Consider the following 25,042-nt stretch of genomic DNA (forward strand, 5'->3'; position numbering starts at 1 on the left):
TACTGAGCTAATTGCTTCCTTAATGTTGGAGAGTTTTATAGTATGTGAAAAATACCTCAATATAGCTTCTTAAAAACACTTAAGCCTTTCTCTAGACTTACTAGAGTTAACTAGTACTATTTTTTAAACAAATTATCGAAATATATAACATGAAATTCACCATTGATCATTTTAATGTGCAGTCTAAGCTTTACATATAGTCACAATGTTGCACTATCATTATCACTATCATCCATTTCTGGGAGGCCTTCATCATCCCTTGATGGTTTGAATGAAAAAATGTCCCCCACAGGCTCATGTATCTGAACACTTGGTCCCCAGCTAGTAGCACTGTTTGGGGAGGTTATGGAACCATCAGGAGGCAGAGCCTTGTAAGAGGAAGTACATCACTGGGCGTGGGCTTTGAGAGGTTATATCATAACCTGCTTCCTATTTCTTTCTCTTTCTCTCTCCCCTCCCCCCACTTCCTTTTGTGAATGAAAATGAAAATGTGATCAGCCAGTTTCCTTTTGCCTTGCTCACCTTTCCCACTGTGATAGACTCTATTCCTCTGGAAATATAAGCCAAAGTAAACTTTTTTCTATAAGCTGGTTTTGGTCCTGGTATCTTATAGCAACAGAAAAGTATCTAATACAATCCCAAACTGAAACTTGTACTCTTTGCGTACTCCCTCCCAATTCTCCCATCCCTACCCTTGGTAAATATTGTTTTACCTTTGTCTCTACAAATGTCACTACTGCTCTAGGTATTTCTCATAACTGGGATCATGCATCCTTTGTCTTTTGGTGTCTACTTTGTTTCACTTGGCATAATGTCTTCAAGATTCATCTACAGTTAGTGTCATCAAAGTTTCCTTGCTTTTTAATATGATTTTTCAATCCAATGTATACGATATTTTTTCTCTATTGATGATAGTTGTGTAGTTTCTACTTTTAGCTATTGCAGATAATACCGCTATGAACCATGGTGTACCTTGGTCTTGTCTTTGAAATGTATATTTTTCTCTGGAAGAGTATAGATGACTTTATATTTTCAAAGGGTTTTGTGATCCAAATTCTAATTATGAGGCTGACTATAATGTACATTCTTAGCTAATGGATGAATCTCGCAGTTTAGGATGAAATGTGTGATTATCAAATGCTTCTCGTTTGCTTACTATATCACATTCTGCAAAGAAGCAAATGATGGCATGAAGTGAGCGCCTACCATCTCATTCACCTTTTACCACAAACCAGGCTCTGTACCAGGTACTTTTTATGCATTATACCACAAAGCCCTTAAAACTACTTTGAGGCAATGGAGAATTAAGCAATTCTTTCAATGTGAGTAAAGAGTCTGGATTCTAACTCTGCTACTCCAGCCTACATATTGTGCTCATAACCACTTTGCAATAATCTGCTTCTGGAGAGAGAATGATTTCTCTCTTGAATAGTGTGAGATGCTTAGAAGTTGGTGACACGTAAGAAGGATGTTTCTTGAATGGAAACTATCTCTCACACTTTGGAGTACAGTTAGAAGAATCTACTAGCTGAAAGGAAGACTTTCAACTCAAGCAGTGATTACATTTCAGATCTGCTTGGGGACTATCTGACACAAACACTAAGCCGTTTGTAACAAGTCCAGTTCTACTTAGACATCTTCTTAACCATCCTTGTATTTTCTTCTGCACATCTAGAGCCAGGGAAAAAAAGCACTTTCTCATAGCAAGAAAGCTTGCAGGAGCTTTGACCATGGGATTCTTAGCGAATCCTAGACAGGTTTGAGGAGATGTAGTAGCAGACTTTATTTCCATTCCTAATTCAAGGCAGGCTTTCCCATCAAAATATTCACTGTGGCCAAAAGCATGTTAGGCATCTCTTTTACTGATGGAAATTGTGTCAGATGCAAATAACAGTTTTCTAGGAATAGATCTGTGCTCCCAGTTATGACCACCGCATCTTTACCTAGGTTTTCAAATAAATCCCAGGGCTGCAGCTAAGTGGTTCTCCTACTAAATGTTGACAGCTGTTTATTCCTTTCCAGAGCTTTGTTTTCTGCTGTCTCAGTTTCTATTAATAGAGCCTTTAGAGACAAATACAAGCAGGGAAAGAAACCATTCAAGTATGAAACCAGCTTGCTGCCTGCAGATCTATCTGATCAAAAGTGTCAGTTTGAGGAAGAAAATTGAATGAGGCATGAATAGATGAATGATTTATGAAGTAACACAACTCATGGGTCTTCCCGGATAGCTCTGCATTTGCATGCCATCGTGCTAAGGCGTGTCTTCTACGCTGAAAGCTGTGACCCTTCAGCCAGGCTCTATATGCTACATGCACAGGGACTACATTCCTGGTTCCTGTCATCTTTGTGTCCCATCCATCATCAAACACACAGGAAATATTTTTGACAATAATACTTCAAAAGTGCTTCTATTTACTCTTTGTTGTATATCACCAGGGGTAACATAACACTTAATTGCCACTCCCCCCCCCACACCTCTTTTAGTGGTTGCTATAGGTCGGTTAATTATCCCCCAAAATCTCATGCATTCAAAAGGTTGATTCCAAGCGTGGTGTTACTGAGAGGTTGTAGAATTTTCGGAAGATCTTTGGGAGGACTTAACTCACTGGAGGTGTGACCTAGAAGGAGACTGTGGAGCCCCCTGCCTCTTCCCATATCTCTCTTCCCTGCTTGTGATAAGAGTGGTTTTACTACTGAGTGCGTTTTCCTGTGCATGCTGCCTTGCCATAAGCCCAAAACAAAGGTGACAATTGTTTATGAAGTGGAACCTCCAAAACTGAGCCAGATAAACCTTCTCCTTTTTAATATCAATTATCTCAGCTGTTTGGTCATGGTAACCGAAAGCTAAGTAATATTATGATGCTAAGATGTACAAGTAATATCTATTTTTTTCCCCTGAAGACTGATGATATACACATAAAATATCTCAAAATGATAGTTTTGCATCACTAAGGTCTGAGTTTCCCACAAACTCATATGGCAGTACATAGAATCTACTTGACTTAATATTGGGATTATAAAGAGGATGGGGATGCAAGCTCTCTTGAAGAAAAGGAATGGAGGCTTGTGCTCAGAGAAGGAAGGTAGAAGGAGAGCGGGGCTTTACAGACTATGGGATGGCAGATGGCACACCTTTGTTGCCACATATACTATGCCTGAAGATAACCGAACATATTCTCATATTATACATCTCTAGAGTTTATGGAAGTTGAGTACTGACTATCATGTCCTTAAGAACTGTGGTAGGAATTCACATTGAAAATCTCATTGAGGCCAGCATCTCTAAGTGCCCAATGACACTAAAAAGGTCTTTTTGTCTATGATACTATGTGACAGAAGGACCAGTAGTGATGATGGAGATCAATATGCAGTGACAGTCATGGTTCTTCCTGCCTATCCCCATTCAGGCTGCGTTATCTGAAAACGTGTATCACCACAAGAGGGAAAAGGACCTATCAAAATGATTTGCACTGGCTATCTGAAAGACTTTGCTGAATGGAGCCTTGAGCTAGATTTTACTTGACATGGAGTAAAATGATCAACAGCAGACATTTCATGATGTTAAGCTCTGTTCTAAGCACTTATATTTACTAACCAAGTCATCACATTTCACAGAAGAGGAAAACAGTCAGGGTTGTACAGACACAAATGCAATCAAGGTTTGGAATCCACGCAGTACATCTACAGATCTGTGTCTCTCAGTTAAGGAATGTATGATTTACATCCATTATTAAACCCAATGAAAAGATATATTAATGTTGCAAGAAATCCGTCCCAGAATGTTCCATTGCAGCGTGGGTTTTGTTGTTGTTTGTTTTGCTTTGTTTACAAGAAATATGACTGTGTTCTCCATTTGTCCAAGAACAATGCTCTGTTTGATAAACACACTGCACTGGACTGACGCTCATCCGAGTCATTGCTATTTTCTCCTTCTATTGCCCACATCTATCATCTTATTTTTTCCCTTTATTGGGCATCCCAGAGGGCAGAGAATGGCAGCAGCTGTGCCTGCTTTACATCTGCTTAGGCACAGTCTTACTGCAGAGTCTGATAGAGAAGAAGCAAAGACTCAGTCAGGCCTCCCATCCTGTTTCTTCCTTCAGGAAGCACATGTGGATTTCCTCCTCTCACTCTCCCTCTTCAACATTTCCCAAGTAGTAGCTGCATCATCAGTCCTCAGAAGTCAACTCAACCATTCCAACATCCTCCTGCCTTACCAACAGCTTTGCCTGGGAGGTTTGAGAAGCCGGTAAATTCCACTGGACCCCACCCAAACCTCATTAGCCTGTGCCCAAAAAGGTCGAATGGGATACACTGGCATGTTGTATCTAATGTATTATACCTGAGCCTTTGAAGAGCAAGTGAAGCATCCCCTTTCCCCTTTTTTCCACACTGTGATTCCAACCCCATTACTGGGTTCAGCTCACCTAACTGAAAGAAGACTAGATGGAAGTGGTTAGGGTTTTCTCCAAAAGCCACAGCCTTTGTTACCTTCTCACCTTCTGTCATCTGGAACCCATCACTTCTTCTGCCATCTTGCTCATCTCCATTTTTCATTCCTTTCTGCCCCATTCCCTTCTCTTTAGACTGGGAATACTGTTTGAGTAAACAAATAATATAATTCCTTCAGATTCTCAGTGGTTTTGTTATCCCTTAAATAAAATAAATAAATAGATAAATAAATAAATAAATAAATAAATAAACCACCTTACCTCAATTTTTCAAGTTTCTACAAGGACAAGGTTAAACAGAGCCTGAGGGGAAACAGCAGGTGAGTTAGGAGACTTATGCTATCATCAAAGCAGAAAATAAGGTGACTAGAGGAAGTGGGGACCCAGAAAATTTGATGCATACAGACATTAAAGCGTGAGGCAGGCCATTCTTAGGAAGAGACTTTTGCTTGAGAAAATGTAAGTGGCAATTTAAAACTTTGAATTACTAAAATAATAGTAATCGGGTTAAACTAACCACCAGAAGTAGCGCTATTCCTGTTCAGCAGGCAAAGACCAAAGATGCCTACGCTCATGAAGCTGCCTTCTGGAAGGTCAGAACAAAGACAAATGACTACCCATAAATGAGAGGCAAAGTCTGGGTCCCACTGGGAAAGTAAAGCTACAATTTTAAAAGCATGCTAAAGGAGAAATACATCTTCAATATTACAGGGCAGGAACTCTAAATAATTTCTGAACATATGCTTCCTTCAGATAGAAGGCAATGATCTAGGGAAAATTGTTGAGATGCAAGAAAAGTAAACTGGCTTACTGTTCAAGTTTGCTTCTCTGTTGCTGTGATAAAACACCGACCAAAACCAATTTGTTAGGAGGGAAGAGTTATTTTAACTTACAGCTTATAGTACAGCATTGAAGGAAGTCAGAGCCAGAACTTAAAACAGGAACCTGGAAGCAGGAACTGAAGCAGAGACCACAGAGGAAAGGTGCTTACTGGCTTGCTGCCCCTGGCTTGTTTAGTTACCTTTCTTATATAGCACAGGAACACCTTCCCAGGGATGGCACCACTCACAGTGAGCTGGGCACTTCTACATCAATTAGCAATTAAGGAAATGCCCCCCAGACATGCCCACAGGCCAATCTGATGGAGATAGCTTCTCAAGTGAGGGTCTTTCTTCCGAAGTGACTCTATTTTGTACCAGGGTGACAAAAACTAACCAGGACATTTGATACTAATAATATATCCAATTTGGTAGATAAAAATTATAGTATTACAGTATAAAGCAAAGGTAAGATACTAAGATGGAATAATAGAAGTTATTGGAGTTATGATGCCATATTGGCTTATTGTTCTGAGGTATTGACTTTAAAGTTTTAGTGAGACATACATATATTTAGAAACTTAAAGGATGTAAGGTCTGCATAGCTTAAAAATCACAGAGGCAGGAAATCTACCATTGTCTCCAGAATGAAAAACTAGTAGTTTGATTTTTTTTTTTTAAAGAATCTGTTTCACAAGTGATTAATTAAGGGAACGCCCAAGCAGAGCTTTTCCTGGGGCTGAGATTGAACCTGAATTATAATTCACTTCATGTAGGATAAAAGGTCAAGAAAAGAACTCTCAGTTTCAAATCTCAAAACAAGGAAACGAGTCATGAAAAGTGACAGCAAAAGTAATTTACAACATGATTTTACCCTTACGAGCCTCGTGAATTAGGATATTCAAATATAAAATCTGAGTATTAAGCAGTTTAATAACTGGACATTTAAAACACAAATAAGGAACAATAGAATGAATTTGAAACAAGCCTGAAGGAGAGTATATAATTAAAAACTTTTATTAAAATGTTGTCAAGTCAATAGATTACTTACGTAGTACATTCAACTGTATTTCAGAGAAAGAGCAAACTCACAACTGGGTACATAGAGCCATCATTACAACCTTGTACAGATACCTAGAAATCAGAGAGAAGAAAAACCAGGAATTTGGGTGAGGTAAAGCACCATCAAATAGCTGATTAAATCAGGGCTGGAGAGAATACTTGAATACTCTGAAATCCTTGTCACACTTCAAAGAAGAAATGTGGCTTTGTAACAATGGTGAACTTGGTAGAGGTGCCCAGGCCAAAGAGTAGAACCGAGTTCATGACTGGCAGCCCCAAACTGTGTTAACTTTTTTCTGCACATGCTCAGATATGCAGACTAATGCCAGTCATAGGGATTTAGATGTAAATTCCCTGGTCACTGAATACCACTGAAGCCCAGTTGTTAAGAGTACTCGCTGCTCTTCCAGAGGTCTGGAGTTTGGTTCACAGTATCTGCATGGTGGCCCACAACTCTCTGTAACTCCAGTTCCAGGGGGATCAAACCCCTCTTCTGGCTTCCCTAAAACCTACATATGGACACAAAGACACACATACAAATACATAAGTAAAATAATAAATAAATAAATAAATAATAAGCAGAAATATGATTAAATAAAGAAAAGTTATATTCAGTCAGATAAAGATCAAAACTGTTCAGAAAAGATGAAAAGTGAGAAATTTCCTTGAAATTGAGATACTTACAGAGGCCTAAGAAAGATCTGTGATATTATTAGGAGTTCAGATGTAGATTTTATGGTCACTGGACAAACCACCCAAGACATGAGGCTGCATTTCCAGAGCTCATGGTTGGCACATCCCTGTGTGACCCCTACCACTGAGATGATGACTCTCCTGTCTGGAAGGGACTCTTCTTAAACCAGAAGAGGGTGTTGAACAGAAGAAAAGATATTCCAGAAGACACTGAGGACACAAAACTTAAGAAGCTATACATAAATTAATCATAAAATTTGTATGAAAATAATTTTTCAGAGTCAGGCAGATCTCTGTGAGTTCAAGGCCAGCCTGGTCTACATAGTGAGTTCTAGGACAGCTGGGGCTACAGGGAGACCCTGTCTCAAAAAGATGAAAAAAAAAAAAAGTCAATAAATGCATGTAAAAATCAGAAAAAAAAAAAAAAAAAACTAGAGGGGGCTGGAGAGATGGCTCAACAGTTAAGAGCACTGGCTGCTCTTGCAGAGGACCTGGGTTGATTCACAGCACCCACATGGAAGCTGACAGTCATCTGTAACTCCAGTTCCAGGGACTCTGATGCCCTCTTCAGGCTTCTGGGGCATTGTATAACATAGGTGCTCTTAACAGACATGCATAAAATAGAAATAATAAATAAAATATTTTTAGAAATAAATAAACTGGAATTTTACCTTTTCACCCTACATGTTGTTTTTGTCATTTTTTTATTTTTAGCAATATTTTTATTGATGAGCATATCATATAATATATTTTGATCATATTTGGGCCCTCTCCCCACTCTCCACCTTACCATCCCAAATTTATTTGTCTTTTTGAAAAGGCCTATCAAGTCTAACCTGTGTTTCCTAAATACTCAGTGGGTGATAGATGCTAGGAGAGGCATAATCAGCTTTTTGCTATTGTTTTTTTAAATCACAGCAACAGGAAACAAAGCTAAAATACCTCTCTTGATGATTAAGTGAGCAGTTAGCTAAAATAAGAATACAGAACAGAGGTAGCAAGCCTATAGACCTATCTGGTAGATGTGCAATACTCATACAATGGTTAGAATTTGTTGACTTGCATTATCCTGAAATTCTCACATACTTACTAAGCTTTTCTTTTGTTTGTTCTCGTGAATTGTGAATTTTAACATTTTATCTTGTCTTTTGAGTTGTCATAACCATTATCTGTAAGTTATTCCATCGTCCTTATTTTGCAAGGAAGTGTTTTGATAGATAAGTGATTGTGAATATAGTCTCCTAATCCTTTGATGGCCTCTTTTTTTACAAGGTATCTTTGAGTAGCAGAAATATTTAATTTTTTGAGAAGTTCCATTTATGGGATGTTTTGCCTATGTCTATTGTTCTTTGTAATATCTGTGGACCTAGGATTTGCATTTGGAGCTCTGTATTAAATTGATTTTGTGCGTGGGGTGAAGTCAAGATTGCAATTTCTTTCTTATAAATAAATATCCAGATTACAGCACAACAGGTAGAAAGAATTTTATTTCCCCATTGAGTTACCTTGACAACTTTGCTGAAAATGAATTGAACATGAACACACACACACACACACACACATACACACACACACACACACATTTCTGGCCTCATTATACAGTTCCAAAAATGTAACTGTGATTTCACAACAATATCACTAAGTATTAATTGACATTGCTTTATATTTAGATCTTAAAATTAATGTCTCTAAATTTCTTTGTTTTCAAAATTTCTTTGTTCTTACATAGTTGTTTAGTGTATCATGATTATTGTACTTTGATCCGTTTATGCATGTGCTCTTTCAATTTCTCTTAGTACAGTTCTTTAATTTTTATAACTCGCCTGTATGTTTTGAGGGTATTTGATTTTTGCCTGATAGGAAGAACGCTAATTTTTCAAAAGTCATTTCCTACCAACAGGTTGTTAATTGTCTTAACTCATTTTGTTATCCTACAACAGAACACCAAGTTATTAGTAAAAACAGAAACTTATTTTCTCACAGGACTAGACTAGAAAAACCAAGGTCAAGGTACTAGGAGGTTTATTGTCTGCTAAGAGCTGCTCTCTCCTCATCCTAGATGGAATTCTGTTGCTGTGTCCTCTGGAGGGGAGAATTGCGGTATCTTCACATGATGGATAGTGGAAGGTCAAGAATGAATGAACTCCCTCTGGTAAGCCCTTTTTTAATGACATTAATGCATTCACCAGGGTGAACCTTCCTGACCTAAAAAGACCAATCTTCCAATGCCATTGCATTAGGGACCAAGTTACCAACATATGAATTTTGGAGGGCACCTTCCAGTTGTAGCAATAAAGGAAACATTAGCTCTTAAGGCCTCTATGTCCATGGTTTAGGGTGCTTTTCTCAATACAACTGTGCTGTATGCAAATAACCAGTTTTATGTTACTTTTTCTTCTACTGTGCTTTTTATTGTTTTCTTTTGCTGTTGCTCTAGTCCTGAATTTCAGTATGATATTCAGAACCTATATAGAAGTGACAGGAAAAAAATCCTGGCTTTGTTCTCACCTATGGGAGTGGATTCAACTGTGCGCAATTAAGATACTAAACTTTCTTATTTTCCTTTATTTGGAGAAATTGCCTTCCGAGAACGAAACTTTTTGTTTACAACTTCACGAATGGGGATTGAACTTTATCAATTTTTATGGCCACTGTGCCTCTTCTGTTCCAGTACAGGTATCCTTGCATATTTTGGTGCTTTGGTAACAGGTTGGTCAAATTTTGGTTGTTTAACTAAGTTTGCTTTTGTAGGATGAACTCAGTTATAAAATGTTATATTTTTATATGCCGCTGGATTTGATTTGATACTTTTTCAATTAATACTTGGGAATCACTTCATAAGGAATGCTGATTTAAAATTCTCTTTCCTTATAAAGATTTTTACTTGTTTGGGTATCCAGGTTATGCCAGCTTCATAAAGCTTAATTCTATTTTGTTGAATTAAGAATGATATTATTTCTTAAATGTGTGTTAGAATTTACCAATAGAGATATCTGAGTTTTTAATGTGGAAAACTTTTTTCATTAGCAAATACATTTGTTTATACAGATTTAGTGATATTCAGAGTTTTCTATTATTCATGTTTGGATAATTTTTAAAACAAATATAAGTTGTTGCCTATGTTCATATAAATTTTTCATAGCAATTTTCTATTATCATTTTCATGCCTGTATAATTTATAATGATATTCTTCTTTGGTTGCTGATACTGATGGCATACATTTTCTCTTTTCAGACTTTCTAAAAGTTTATTAATTTTGCAAGCAAAACAAATGTTGAGGTAGTTGAGTTTTTTGTTGTTTTCTGAAAGCTTGGGTTGAGTCTTTTGTTTTTTTCCCCTCATATGACTTGTATCAGGCTGTGTTTGCTCCTTTTCTGTTGAATCTTTAAATCTTTTTTATATTTTTATTGAATTTTTGTGTATTTCATATAAAACATTTTAATCATCTTTATGCCCCCTCCCCAGTCCTCACCTTTCCATAGACTCCTGCCATCTTTCATAAATTCTGTCAAGGCCTATCAAGTCAAGTTAGTGTACCCAGACATCCCTCAGCAGAAGTTCATTCACTGGGGTCTAGTCAGCCTATCTAGAATCACTTCCTTAAAGAAAATCATCTCTCCTTCACCCAGCAGTAATCAGCTGCCAATAGTTCTTTGGTTAAAATTGGGGCCTGCTGCCCATTTCCCCAATACTATGATAGGTTTTTAACTATTTGAGTTTGCATGGGTGTTGTGCATGCTGACACCATTGCCGTAGGTTCATATGAGCAAGATTCCAGGAGCCTGTAAGACTCTATTTCCGTGTGGTTATTCACCTTCTCCCCTGGCTCTTAAAATCTTTCTGACTCCTCTTCTGCAATGGTCCCTGAGCCCTGGGTGGGTGACGTTTAGAAGAGTCCTGTCCAGGGACCCACACTCTGCAAACTTATTCTCTTACGCTTTGGCCATTTGTGGACTTCAGGGTTCATTGCCCTCTGTTGTATGAGGGAGCTTCATTAACGAGATTTGAGAGAAGCATCAGTATTCTATCTCTTGTTCCACTGTGTTCCATGAGCCTTACATGTAGAGGATCCATTGTGGATGTGTCACTTAGATTTGGGCATTTCACAGACACTTATTCTCTGTGTGTGACTAGTTGTGGAACTCTGTAATAGTCTCCATTTGTTGCAAAAGAAACTTCTTTGATGAGTGGTGGCTGGCCTACTTGTCTGTAATTTTAGGATCCATATTTAGAACATAGTGAGAAATTACATTTGTCTAGGGACGTGACAGCCTTGGGGTTTTCTCTAAGATCTATGACCTCTTCAGTCATGTGTATTTGGCTATGTTTACAGTAGCATACACGAGTTCCCTTCCACTGAGTGAGCTTTAAATCCAGTTAGGTAGCAATTGATTACCCTCAAGGTAAAAGTGCCACTACTGCACCAATATAGTTTGCTGTGCAGTGTTTGTTGTGGTTATTAGGCCTTAAAGCCGGGGTTGGACTATCATTTGATGTTCTTCCTTGTCAGCTTGCATGGTGTTCTCCCAAAGAATGAGAGCTAGCCTTCAGGGAAGGTGGCTTCCTGGTCAGTTCCAGTTCCATTTTACCAAGTTCTGTGTCTGAAGTATGTCTTCAGCAACTGGGTCTTACCTTCAAGTTCTGGGAGGCAATCAAGGGCTGTGCCTAGAGACTATATAATTTTGGGAGTCTCTTGGATTACCCTAGTCAACAACTAGAAGGGTTATTTCTCCTATCTGGTACTGTTTCTTGTCATATAGCCTGCAACTATACACATGGACACATATAGAGATGTTGTATGTATAATTTTTAATAGACTTTTGAAGTAACACATTTCCCTCTGGTTTTTCACATCAGCTAAGCTTTATTTATCTCTCCTTTCTGTCTTCCTCTTTAACTCTCCCTCCTTCCTCCTCAGTTAAACTACCCACATTTCCCTCATTTCACCTCTGATAATACCTGTGTCCTATGCTCCCCCCTTCTTGAGCTCCTTCTTCCTCTTTACCCTCATGATTCCTTCTATAATTCTCCTAGTCTTTTATAAACCAAATATATCCACTTGAAGCTATGAAGTTTCTTGCACACAATGCTTGAGAAAGGTCTCCAGTTGTGATATGATGAGCCTTCACTTTACCAGCCCAAAGAATTCTCATCACTGGAGGCAGAGATTGTACTGGTAATGTGCACTTTAAGTTATCAGGTTTTAGATATTTTAAACTGAATTTAGCTTTAATAGCCTCATAATCAAAGAACACATTCAGTTCTTTCCATCTTTTGAATATGTTGGTATAAACTTATGGACTGTCATGATTACCACAATGAATATAGACCAAGAGTATGTGGCTTGTAGTTTTCTTTTTTTTTTTCTGCATTTCACTACAGCTTTAACATATTCAGTAACACACTCCAGAGCAAGAGTACATCTCTTTCACAAGTGGCTGCAAGTTTCTAGGTTCACAGTTGAATTAATACAGTTACACAATATTGAACTCAGTATGAGCCCTATAAGACATAAAATTGAATGAGTTTTTAACCTTATAAAAGATCTCAATTTCATTTTAGAATATATTGTTCCTTGCAGAAAGACTCATTGTTTATGCTACTAACACTGAGATGTTGGCGCATGCATCTCTAATCTGTATGTATCTGATTATTACTAGTCATAATCAGTTGTGCTTGGATCCTTGGCGCCTGTGTATGTCTATACAGTCATGGGGTAGATTTCAATGGTAATGTTTATCATCTCTACTAATTAGCATGACGTAATTTTCCATGCTTCCTCCTCAAATATAATGCATTTTTAAAATTTGTTGATTTTTGTGTGTGTGTATCACACAGAACATCCAAAACCATCTTATCATTTTTAAATATATTTTACCTTAAGCTGGGCATGGTGGCACACACCTTTGATCCCAGCAGGCAGATTTCTGTGAGTTCAAGGCCAACTTGGTCTATATAGTGAGTTCCAGGCCAGTTGGGGCTATAGGGAAACCCTGTCTCAAAAAGACCAAAAAAATTTTTTTTCACCTTGCTGTAACATTTTATCTATGCCTTTTTTGTTAAACTCGTTCACAATAATTTTTCTCAAATTTTCTGTTTTACTGATATTTACCTACATTAAACAGAGTTGTTCACAGTTTTGTGCATAATTTGGCATTTTTCTATGACTTCCTTTAATACAATTCATTTGTTTACATTTGAGGAGCTTTTGTTTTGTTTAAAAGTACTTCTGAGTGTGCAGCTTCTTAAGTTTTGATAATGTCCTTGTCTTGAAATTTACCCTTCCTACTACTGATATAGCTATAATCACTTTCTTTTGGTTCCATTTATAGCATATCTGTTCCAAACATATTTTCCATCTGATTTCACTTGTATGTAAAGTGTGACTCTTGAAATAGCATTTAATTGGATATTGGTTTATATCTAGTTAAGTCCATTTTGTTTTAGTTATTGATATGATTGAGTTTGAATGTGAGCTTTATATTCTGTTTGGGAATTTTAAGGGAGGGTTGCTTGGTTATTTATATTTTGTTTTGTTTTTGAGACAGGATGTTACTTAGTTTCCCAGGGTGGTCTAGAACCTGTGAACCTCCTGCCTCAACCTCCCAATTATTGGAGACTAAAGGTGTGTACCACCAGACCCAGCGCACTATCAATTTTATATGTCCCTTTAGTTTCTTCTCTTTTCTTACTTTTATGGCCATTAAAAACTAATCAAGTGGTATTTTTGCTTTTGTTTAGGGTCACACCATCCCTCCCTCCCTCCTTCCCTCCCCTCTTTCTTTTGTATTTACTCCTCCAACTGAATCCTGTCCTGTCACTTTCAGTGATTCTTCAATAGACTACTATGCGTGTTTACATTAGCAGTATCTTTCTTTGGACAGTCTACTACTTTAGACACCATGTAAGAATCTTACACAGTGTAACTGCATTTCCTCATATGTGCTAGAATATATTTTGCTTTTATATGTTTTATAAACCTTGTAATAAAATGTCTTTTACTGTTTTATTTACATATGTCTTTAAATTTAAAATTACATAAAGATATTTTCTGTTGTCCCAAATATTCATCCTCATCTATCCTTGATTATATATATGTATTTATTCTATCATTTACCTCCTGTATTCATTTCTTTATCTTTATCCAAGTGGTTGATTTAATTTTTACTTATATTAGGTAAGAATAAACATATTTAGAGATATCGAGTTTCCCTACATATTTTTGTGTCTATAATCTATGCTTTATAATGTAACTCTTGTTCATTTTTATTTTCTCACTGTGTTTATTTCTAGTTTTTTATCTTTATTGTCAAAAAGTTGTTAGGAAGTATTTTCTGAGACTTGAGTTTGGTTTTATTTGATGTTTTTCAGTGTCCTTTTCTAGACTGAACGTATTATGAAGGAAACATTTGCCTACTTTGGGGAATATACAGATGGGTCCAGACCTACACTGTTTGGACTTAGGATTCTTACATGTTGTGCTTGTGCACAGTAGCACGCATCATGTCGAGGCTGTACTTTGGCTTTTCACCTTCTCTTTGTGGTACCATACTCTCTTGTGACGTTGAACATTGCACTAAGCTGCAGCTCCTTGGCAGCCATGGGATCAGAGAGGAAACTGCAGATGCTCTAGTGTCCTGTGTTGCCAATGTTCTATTGTCACTGTTTTACATTTCACATATTTTGTATTGGTGTGGTATTTTATGTTGTATTTGACACTGTTTTGTATCCCGTCTGGTTTATAAAATGCTTATCTGTAAAGACAAAAAACATCTCACACCTGTACAATCTTCCACTTTCACTTTCAGTACCATATTCAATGAACTGCATGAGACACTCAGTACTTTATTATCAGATAGGTTTTTTGTTAGATGATTTTCCCAAAACTAGGCCAATGTAAATGATCTGATAATATTTACGGTGTCTAGGCTGAGATATGATGTTTGTTAAGTTAATAGGCATTAAATGACAGAATATTTTCAAGTGATAGTATGTTAGTTTTTTTTTTTTTTTTTTAGATGTTACTTCATTGTGAGTTCAGAAGCATCATAATTTTTTCATGGATATAAACATTTTGCAAATGATTCAATAACTGAGAAATGTGTACATTTACTCTAAATGTGCATAGGTTCATCTCTCCTTACAGCATATTCAATTCATGGATATTCTACAGTATGCCAAGCATGACATATCAATTATCAAGCCTTAATTTAAGAAAAACAAGAAAGAGAGGGAAACAACTAAAAATTCTGTGTTTTAGGGACTTGGTTATTTGGAAAAGAGAAGCAAATACTGAATCCAAACTATAGAGACAGGAGATATCTGAAATAAAAGATTGATTGAGCCATTGTAGGACCCTGAGACCCTCTTCATTCACCCGCTACCCCCCAATCCCTCCAGACTCCCATAATTGCTCTTTTAGCTTTAGACATGCCTAGACATGCCCTGACCCCCACCTGCTATCCCCCACCCTTCCAGGAAACTATAGATTAAGCAAGCCTGGGCATGAAAACTGCCCTATAAGGTAAAAACGGAGACTCCTGGCCCCACAGATAACAGTCAACACATTCCACAGCCCTGAGAATAGCACCTACCAATAAGAAACTTCCAGGGCTGCATCTTATACATCCAATCAGTTTAAAATTATGTGGGTGTGCGCGGGCTCCTTGAACCAACCAAAATGTATCTTCGATATCCCCCTCCTCTCTTTCTCTAAAACCTATAAAAGGCTCCATTCTCCCTTACTCTGGCCTCTCAGCACAGATCCCTTGCGTTGGTGAGGTCTGAGAGCCCAAGCTTAAGCCCAAATAAACCATAAACCTTTGCTTTTGCATTTTGGTGTATTGGGTCCTCGGTGGTCTTTTAGGGGCCCAGTGGATGAGGTACAACACCATCACAGGTGCTATTCAGAAAATAAAGGACACGGTTCAAGGACAAGTTCCAGCAGGTAGTAGCTTCAGAGCTTGATAGTAATCAGAAAATATCTCTCAGACCAAGAACAGACAATATATTTATAAACTTTGGTGATGGAAGTCCTGTATTGTATACATTTGATCTACACATTAGATATTTCTAATCTACCACTTATAAGAAGCAAAGAGCTAAATGACCCTGTATATAGACACGAGTATTTTTGTAAAAAAGACAGATGTAATCGTCAGTTGATTTCTCCTAATGTAGCTGAAAAAAACTGATGAAAACATGAGATATACTCACAGATTCAAATTGCTAGCTTAAACACCACTTAAGAAGCTAAGAGTTTCTATGCATATCCTGAAGGAGACTTTATCTCCTGTAGCTGCAGGCTGAAATCACTGAAAAATGAAATGCAGGACTATAATGAGCTCAATCACAAAATTGAACTAGCTTTGAAGGCCAGCCACTGTTACAGAGAAAATGTTGAGTGGGAAAGAAGGGAGCCCATAAACTTGTATGATGTGTGGGGAACATCCTGATAAAGCTAGAACTCTGCTCCTAAATTCTAAGGCGCCTTCATTAATGGAAGATGTTTCCCCATCTCCAGTGAAACAGATCTGGGAAACGACAGCAGAAGTAGTTTTCTCAGCCCCCTGGCAACTGCATTTGACCCCACTGGAGCGGCATCCGTTGCACTACATCCCTTGAGCTAGACTTTTCCAAACACAGTGGAATCTGCCCCCTGCCTCCCTCTGAGGGGCTCAACCTGACACCACATGGGAGAGGATAGTGGCCTCCATGTATCTATCACCATCAAAATCAATGCTGATTCTCTTCAGAACCCACCCCAGCATCCCATTTTACTGTGAAACCTGTGACTAGACTGAAGTGCCAATAAGTCCTGAAAAACAAGATTCAAAGTATGACCATAAACAGGACTCCTAAAATTTGTACGTTCAGACATTTGAGGAACATTTTTGAGAATGGGTACTAAGGATTTGAGATAAAGATGAAAGGAAAACAAAGTTTGATTAGGCTAAATTTATGAGTATGGTCCTACCAGGCAGAAATAATAGATGTAAATGTACCTCAAGAGTTAGAAAAGTTTAGTATCTTTTAGTATATTCCGGCTGGTGGATCAAAAATGATCCATTGTGAGAAATTTAGAAATGCCAGACATACCTTGGTTAAATGTACTGGAATGCCAGACATACCTTGGTTAAATGTACTAGAATGAACTCAAAGTCTCAGGAGGATAGAGTGTTAGAATGGACTTGTCATCTAAAACTTGATGGCCAGCATTAGTGTGTTTACAAAACATACTTTTCACCACTGCTCTGAGAAATCCATGACGGGAATTCTAGCATTGTTCCTTCTAAGTCAAACCACAGTGCAAATGGTCCTCACTGAATTCCAAAACCTAAATGCAATTTAGTAATTGAATCCAGGTTAGCAGGAATTACATGGTAGCACTCAATTGGAAAGGCATGGTAAGTAGCTACTGCAATAGACAATAGAGTCAAAGCAGCAATAAGAATATTCTGACTGGCAAAGAGCTAGGGCAACATTATTTTGTCATGATGTGAAATCAGGACATGGAATAAATTCTTCTATCATAGAGATAAAAGGGAAAGTCCTAGATCAAGTGAACAAATCTAATTCGAATCATATAAACAGAGTCTCAGCCCTCTAATCAATTTCCAGAGCTAGTTTATACACTTAGAACCCCTTAGTGTTAGTGTTGTCTCTAATTATGCCTGTGGGAGATTTTCTTAACTGGGTTTACTGAGGTTGGAAGACACACTGTAAATGTGGGTGGCATCATTTCATGGGCTGGGCCCTAGACTGAATGAAAAGGAGTGACCCTGGGATATTGGAGATGCCAGAACCATGGGACATGCACTGAGAATCTCTACAGACATGAACCGGAGCCAGCCCAGGAGAGAATCTGTGTCTACTGAGAGCAACAGAACCCTAGCCCTCAGAGTCAGGAAAAAGACTTATCTCCCATTTTCAGTAGTTGGAGCCTACAGTTAGAACTGCATATGTACTTTTCCTAAGTTTTTCTTTTAGCTTTTTTTATGAATTGTCATACTAATATTGGCAAGACAGGTTGAGAATTTCTCATCATTTTTGGTCAAAAATGAAAATAGCTAAATTCATCTTCCCATATATAGATAGCTATATGTATAGAAATTAATTTCTTTACACACACACACACAGGGACACACACACACACACACACACACACACACACCTTTACCCAAGAAAGTAGTAAATTAAAATCAGTAATGTTCCTGTGGGGTCACACGCCTGTAATACCAGCCCTGGAACTTAGGCAGGAGGACTACAAGTTCTAGGCCAGCTTGGGAGACATTTTATATATATATTTCAAGGCTAACTTGAGCTTCAAAAAAGAAGAATGAGGAGGAGGAGGAGGAACAGGAGGAAGAGGAGGAGGTGGAGGAGGAGGAGGAGGAGGAGAAAGGGGACGAGGAGGAGGAATATGTTCATGCAAAGATTGAAGAGCTTAACACCAGCATTGAGGATTTGAAAAACACAAGAATGGTGATTCCCACTCAAATCCACTTTCACCCCATCTATTCAGCTACTTAGAACACAGATGACATTTGGAGGGTGATATTGGAGTCATGAATTAAGTTATGAATTATCATAAACTTAATCCGGTGGTGACTTAAATTGTACTTATGTCAGGTTTACTTTTCTTTTTAAAAAACTTACATTTAGTTATTTGTGTGTGTTGTGTTTGGGGGTGGAATGAGTGTGTGTCATGGCATACCTTGGAGGTCAGAGGATGACTTGCAGAGCTCAGTTTTCCTTCTACCATGTGCACTGGGGATTGAACTAGGGTCTTAATGCTTGGTAGCAATGCTTGTACCTGCTGAGCTGTCTCGACAGCCCTAGTTTTATTTCTTAAACAAATGAACTTGATACTTGCCATGTAACTTTTGGATAAATAAAATGTTTTGATAAAGTAAATGTTTTTGTTTTGTTTGTTTTTTTCTCCCTATTGCTACTATAAAATGCACCAGAGGGAGCCAGGGAGATGGATTAGTGAGTAAAATGCTTGCTGTCTAAGCTTGGGGACCTGAATTTAGATCACAGGCACTCACATAAAAGCCAGGCATAACAGCCAACTTCTGCAACCTCAGTGCTGATGAGTGGAGACAGATGGATCCTGGGGGCTCACTGGTCTATGCAGAAGAGTGAGCTTTAGAGTCAGCGAGAGACCTTGTCTCAAAAATTAAGATGGAAACTAATAGAGAAAGACATCAAACATCAACATCTGGCCTCAACACATGCATACATGGTCAAGCACAACAGTGCACACATATACATCACACGCATGTATATCACATACAGATTTTTTAAAAAGACACACCAGAAGTCTTTTTCTTTCAGTGGTAAGGTTTTCCATACACCTTTACTGTCCTATGTCAGGGCTGTAGAACCCTCCAGCTCCTTGGAGTAATTTAGCTTACAGGGAATCTGGCTGCTTTCTCTTCCATAAGACATCACACTGACAGATCACACTGATGACATTGTAAAGGTCAGACATAATGAAAGAAGTAGAAGCTACTCTAGGATTATTGGTCACTTACATGTCAGAGTAAAGAATATAAATTGTCTAAAATTCAGAGGCCTCTGTTTCTGTTAAGCTAGCAGAGATCCTATGTTTCAGCACGTGCTGAACTTTTTCTCATTTGAAAGCAAGAATAAACTGCTGTATCTGGTCCTATCTTCAAGAATAAAAAGAGGCTCAGCATGTACAGAAAAGTGCACAGGGTTCAGTGGGGGCATAGGGGGAGGCATGGCTGGGGAGGGGGTCTGGATTTGAGTGGGAAAGGTTGTATGAAATTTAAAAAGCTCAATAAAAATGACAAAAAATAAATTCAAATATAGAAGAGATATTAAAAAAAGAGGCACAATATTTAGTGTGGCTCCAGGTTTTGGAAACTATATATTGATTTCCTGAATGTGTTTCTGCTCAATTTACCAAATGATCCAAAATGTTTCTAGTTTTAAATGATGTTCTAATAAGGAATGCTCAGCAATATGCTCTGACCCTTGGACCATATTATCTAGCAGATCTAATGAGTGCAGTATCAGTAACAGATGAGGATGTGGGACCGTCCATGGATTCCTATAGAATTACAGTGCAGATCCGTAGAGCTTTGTACCACAACCCTTCTATCACCTACAGATGACTACTCTCCTTTTAAGAGACCTTTGACCCTGGTACTGAGCCTTAGTTGTATCTGAGTGTGGAACTGTTGATCACCAAATTACTATTTGACCCAAGTTTTTCACCATCAACTGCATATTAGCAGACCCATTAGTCATACATTGGATATTTGTAGCAACCTTCTATCATCAGATTAAAATGGTATGTATATGATCAGGCTAAAAAGGCCCAGAAGGCACAAGTCAGTTACATGAAAAAAATGACACAAACAGCCATCTTCCTTACTCCTGATACATTGCCTTCTGTCTACTAGTCTGCACTTACAGACTCGTAAGTAGTTCCATTGAATTAGTTGAAAATGAAAGTAAACTCTGGGTTTAAGAGTTTCTGCAGGCTAGGCAGGCACAACCTGAAAGTGGACAACTGCAGCCTTATAACCTCTTTCTGAGGACAGTGGTGACAGGAAAACTCAGTGAACAAAACTTCAACTGATGCATTTATTTGTACACTTTGTTGGGAAGAAATGGCTAGACATGCAATTATATAGCAGTTCATCATCTGTAGTTGGTGGTTTGTCTGGATGGTCAGGAACTAGAAAGGAATGATTAGAAAATTGCTGGCTAACATTTTCCACGACAGTGTCTATAGACGTCTGTGAATGAGCAAAAACATGAAGATATTCGTGTTCCATGTGAATGCTTACCAAGAGCTCCACTCAGCAAACAAGGGATTTAATAATGAAGCGTGTAAATGATCCATTATGCAGCACCCCAACCCACCTCTTTCCCTTTTCTTGTCAAGGTACAACAGACTCCAGAGCAAAGTCACCATGATAGCAGGGATGAGTTTATGAATGGCTCTAGCAACACTGGTGCTTATTGGCCAAGGCTAAGCCATCTACATCAAACACTCAGTTCTGAATCTTCCAGTATAATAAACCAAACTGAAGATTCTAATATTAGAACAACTGTGATCCCTCAGCTACCTGGTAACAAGTAGATTAAATTGGACCTCTTTTATTATGAAAGGGGAAGTATTTTATCTTTACTGGAATAGTCATTTATTCTGAATATGGGCTTGCCTTCTTTGTACCCAATACTTCTGTCCAAACTACAAATCATCTACTTATTGAATACTTTCTCTATTTTCATGGAATTCTACACAGCACTGCTTCTGATCAAGGAACTCATTTGACAGCCAAAAGAAGGGAAGCAGTGGGCCCATGTTAAGTAGCTTCTTGGTTTTAACATGTCCCTTACCATGTTCAAGTTGGTTTGCTAGAATGGATTTTTGAGGACACAGTTACATCATCAGCAAAGGAAGTGGAGGCCACATGATTTACCTTTTGTGAATTCACTTTTACCACTTATTAATATCACACTAGTAAAATGTTTGCTTCCTAGTCCAATGACTTCATGTTTTACTGGCTGTGATTTCAGGAGAGAAGAAAGTTCTCATCAAGAAACAATAAAGATTCCATTAAGTAGATGTTAAAATTGCTTCCTAACTACTTTACGCTTTCATGCTTCTGAGTCAATAGGCAAATAATGGAAGCAGTGTTGGTTGAAGTGATTAATCTTGATCATCATAGGAAAATTACTCCACAATGGGAGTAGGTGGCTAACAAGAAGTATTTTTAGAGTGCAAGCCATCTCTTACCCCTTCTGTTTAAGGTCAAATGGAAAATTGCTATTCAGTCCATGCAAGATAACTAAGGGCCCAGGACCTCCAGTGACAGATTTGGGTTATCTCACCAGATCCAGAACAAGGCACGATGCAGTGTTTTTTGTTTTGTTCTGTTTTGTTTGCTAAAGGCAATGTGTTTACAGAATTGGATATTGGAAGAAGGTACTTAAAATACCAGGTACGATCACATGACCAGTTGCCCAAATGAGTTCTGTGATTGTCAATACTATTTTTCCCTTGATTTATTATGAATGTTCGTCTACATATATACACAAGCTAAATTTTCCTATCTTCTCTTACCACATAGCATAAGATGCATTAACTTCAATATATATTTATGCATTATTTAAAACCATAGCATTTAAGTTATAAAATATCAGGAAATGAACAAACATCACCCAAGGACTCAAAGCCTGAGGAAGGCGTCATTGAATGTTTAGTTGTATGAAAATAGCTTTATTGTGTTAGGTGCAAATATGACTTTTTTGTCTTTATCAGGAGATTAAGTTTGTAAGCAGATGCATATGGGTACCAGGTAGCAAAGAGTAGACCTGTGATTGCTAATTTTACTATGATAAATTATATTCAGATAGCTTACAAAATACCATTTCATGATATATCTGTGGAGATGTTTCTGGAAGAGATTAGTTTGTGAATCAGTAGACACAATAAAATAAACTATCCGCATCAGTGTGAATGGTGATCGTCTAATCCACTAAGAACCTGAAAGCAACAACAGGGGCAATTTTGGAGGTGTGTTATTTTCCTTCACTTGAATTTTACTGATAAGGGTTCTCAGGTTTATAAATCTCTATAAGCAATTAGAATATTAGTTCCTCTGGTTCTCAGGCCTTCAGGATTCTGAATGAAATTATTCATTTGGCATAACTTGATTGCAAACTTGATTAAAGTGAGAAACACTCAAGATATTATTAAAAACTCTCTCTGTGTCTCTCTGTCTCTGTCTCACTGTGTGTGTGTGTGTGTGTGTGTGTATGTGTGTGTGTGTAACATAGAGACAGAGACAGAAGGAAACAGACAAAGGGAGACAGAGCCAGAGAAGGAAGAGGAACAATTTCTGTAAAAATTAACTTGGAAAAACTCATCTTGAATGTGGATGTCATCATCCTATAGAGTAAGGCTACAGTTTTAATAAAGGGCAAAAAAGGAAAGAGCCCAGAAATACAGGTGTTCACATTCTCTGATTCCTGTCTACAATAATGTGAGATGTTCTACTCTGCCATTCCCTTGCTCTCATGGTAGATTGAAACTATGAGCTGAAACAATTTTTTTCCTATTTTAAGCTGTTTGTTTCAGGTATTTGATCATAGTGACCAAAATTTGACTAACAGAAATAGTCAGAATTAAAGTAGTAGGGTTACTGCCATGGCTAAATTTTACCATGTGAATCTAAGAAATTTGGAACTGGTTTGTAGGAGCAATTTAGAAAATTTTGGAGATATGGGCTAAAGAAGTCCTAGAATGCTATAAGTGAAGCTTAGTGGACAGTTCTATAGGGATCTCAGAAGACCAGAATGTTTATAAAAATGCAGATAGTATAGGTTGTGCTCATGAAGTTTCTGGTAGAAGCAAGGATTCAGTTGGGAATCAGACTGGAATATGCCAAAGAGCTGGTCCATACTTTGCCCATGTAATGTGACTTTGTGGGAAGCTCAATTTAAAGGTGAGAGATTAACTCACCTGGTGGGGGATATTTACCAGAAATTTAGCTTTTAGGCTGTAGCATGATTAACACTAGCTACTTTCAGCCAGTTTTACAGTGAGAATCAGGAATTCAAAGCACAACACAAGGACTTGAATAGCTCGTAGTTTGGTCAGAAAACTTGCTGCAAATATGGAACTAAGAAAGGATGGTATCTGAAGAGATGCTTGTCATTTAAAAGAGGCCAAGTTCTCTGTATAAAGACAATAGGAAAGATCTCTTGATAGCATCTTAGGAACTGGCCATGTCTCATCCGCTTCAGACATAAGGCTAAAAATGACTACCTTTTAAAAGATTTTCCCTTGAGAAGAGAGCACATACAGGGTACTTATTCTCACAGGGCTACCTAGGAAATTATTTTCCCAAGATTGTTTTATACATGTTCAGCCAAATAATGAGAAGTCAATACAAACATGGTCCATTGGTGCCCAACTACTATTTGAGTTGGTGGCAGACTTTTATAACATTGACATGATTCTGGCTTAGCAAGTAAGAAAAATTCAAGAGTTATAGGACTGTAAAGACTTCCACCAAAATTTGAAATGAAATCTCAGGAGTTCAGGCAATGTCTGGCAGCATCAAAGTTCTAGCAGGCTGTCTCTGGGAAGGTGGTGCATGAACTTATAAAGGTTAAATATAAGATAAAATGGAGACCACAAGGTATTGGTGTCAAAAGAGTAAAATATCTATGGAGAAAAGGCATAGACAGCAAGTAAAGCCATGCCAAGAGAAAGACCACAGGCTGAAGTAAACAAGATGGTCATGGTGTCATTCTCAAACCCACTGGAACTCACGACATTACATGGCTCAGATATCAAATACAGAGCTATATGATTTATTGTTGTTGGTCTTACTGAACTTTGGTCTTTTTTTGATCTAATTCTTTCTTGCTATACTCCTATTCTTCCTCTTTGAAGAAGTTGTATGCCATAAAGAGGTAACTTTTTTAATTTTAATGAAGTTGACAACTAAAGATTTTGTCTTGAGTCTCAGAGGAGATTTTGAGCTTGGGCTTTGAAGCAACATTTGAACTATTAAGATAATGGGGACTCTTTGAACTGGACTATTAAATATATTTTGCATCATGGATGAACATGAGCCTTTCAGAGTCATGTTATAGTTTAAGGAGATATGTTTGGGTTGTCGGGTTAACAAAGCGTGGACTTATGATAATTAATCTTGATCGTCAGCTTGATTGAATTGAGACACTCCTGAGAGATTACTAAAGCACACCCTGGGTGCTTCTGAAGCATTTCTGACAGAATTAGCTAAATTGTAAAAGACCTATCCTGAATGTGGACAGCACTATCCCATAACCTAAGGGCTCAGATGACATAAAAGAAGGAAACAAGCCAGGTGTGGTGGTGCACACCTGTAGTCCCAGCACTTGGGAGGCAGAAGCAGGCCGATCTCTGTGACTGTGAGTTCAAGGCCAGCCTGGTCTACATAGTGAGTTCCAGGACAGCTGGGGCTACAGGGAGATCCT

The sequence above is a fragment of the Nannospalax galili genome, unplaced genomic scaffold (genome assembly GCF_000622305.1).
Source record: "Nannospalax galili isolate Female #2095 unplaced genomic scaffold, S.galili_v1.0 scaffold541, whole genome shotgun sequence".
NCBI classification, from domain to species: Eukaryota; Metazoa; Chordata; class Mammalia; order Rodentia; family Spalacidae; genus Nannospalax; species Nannospalax galili.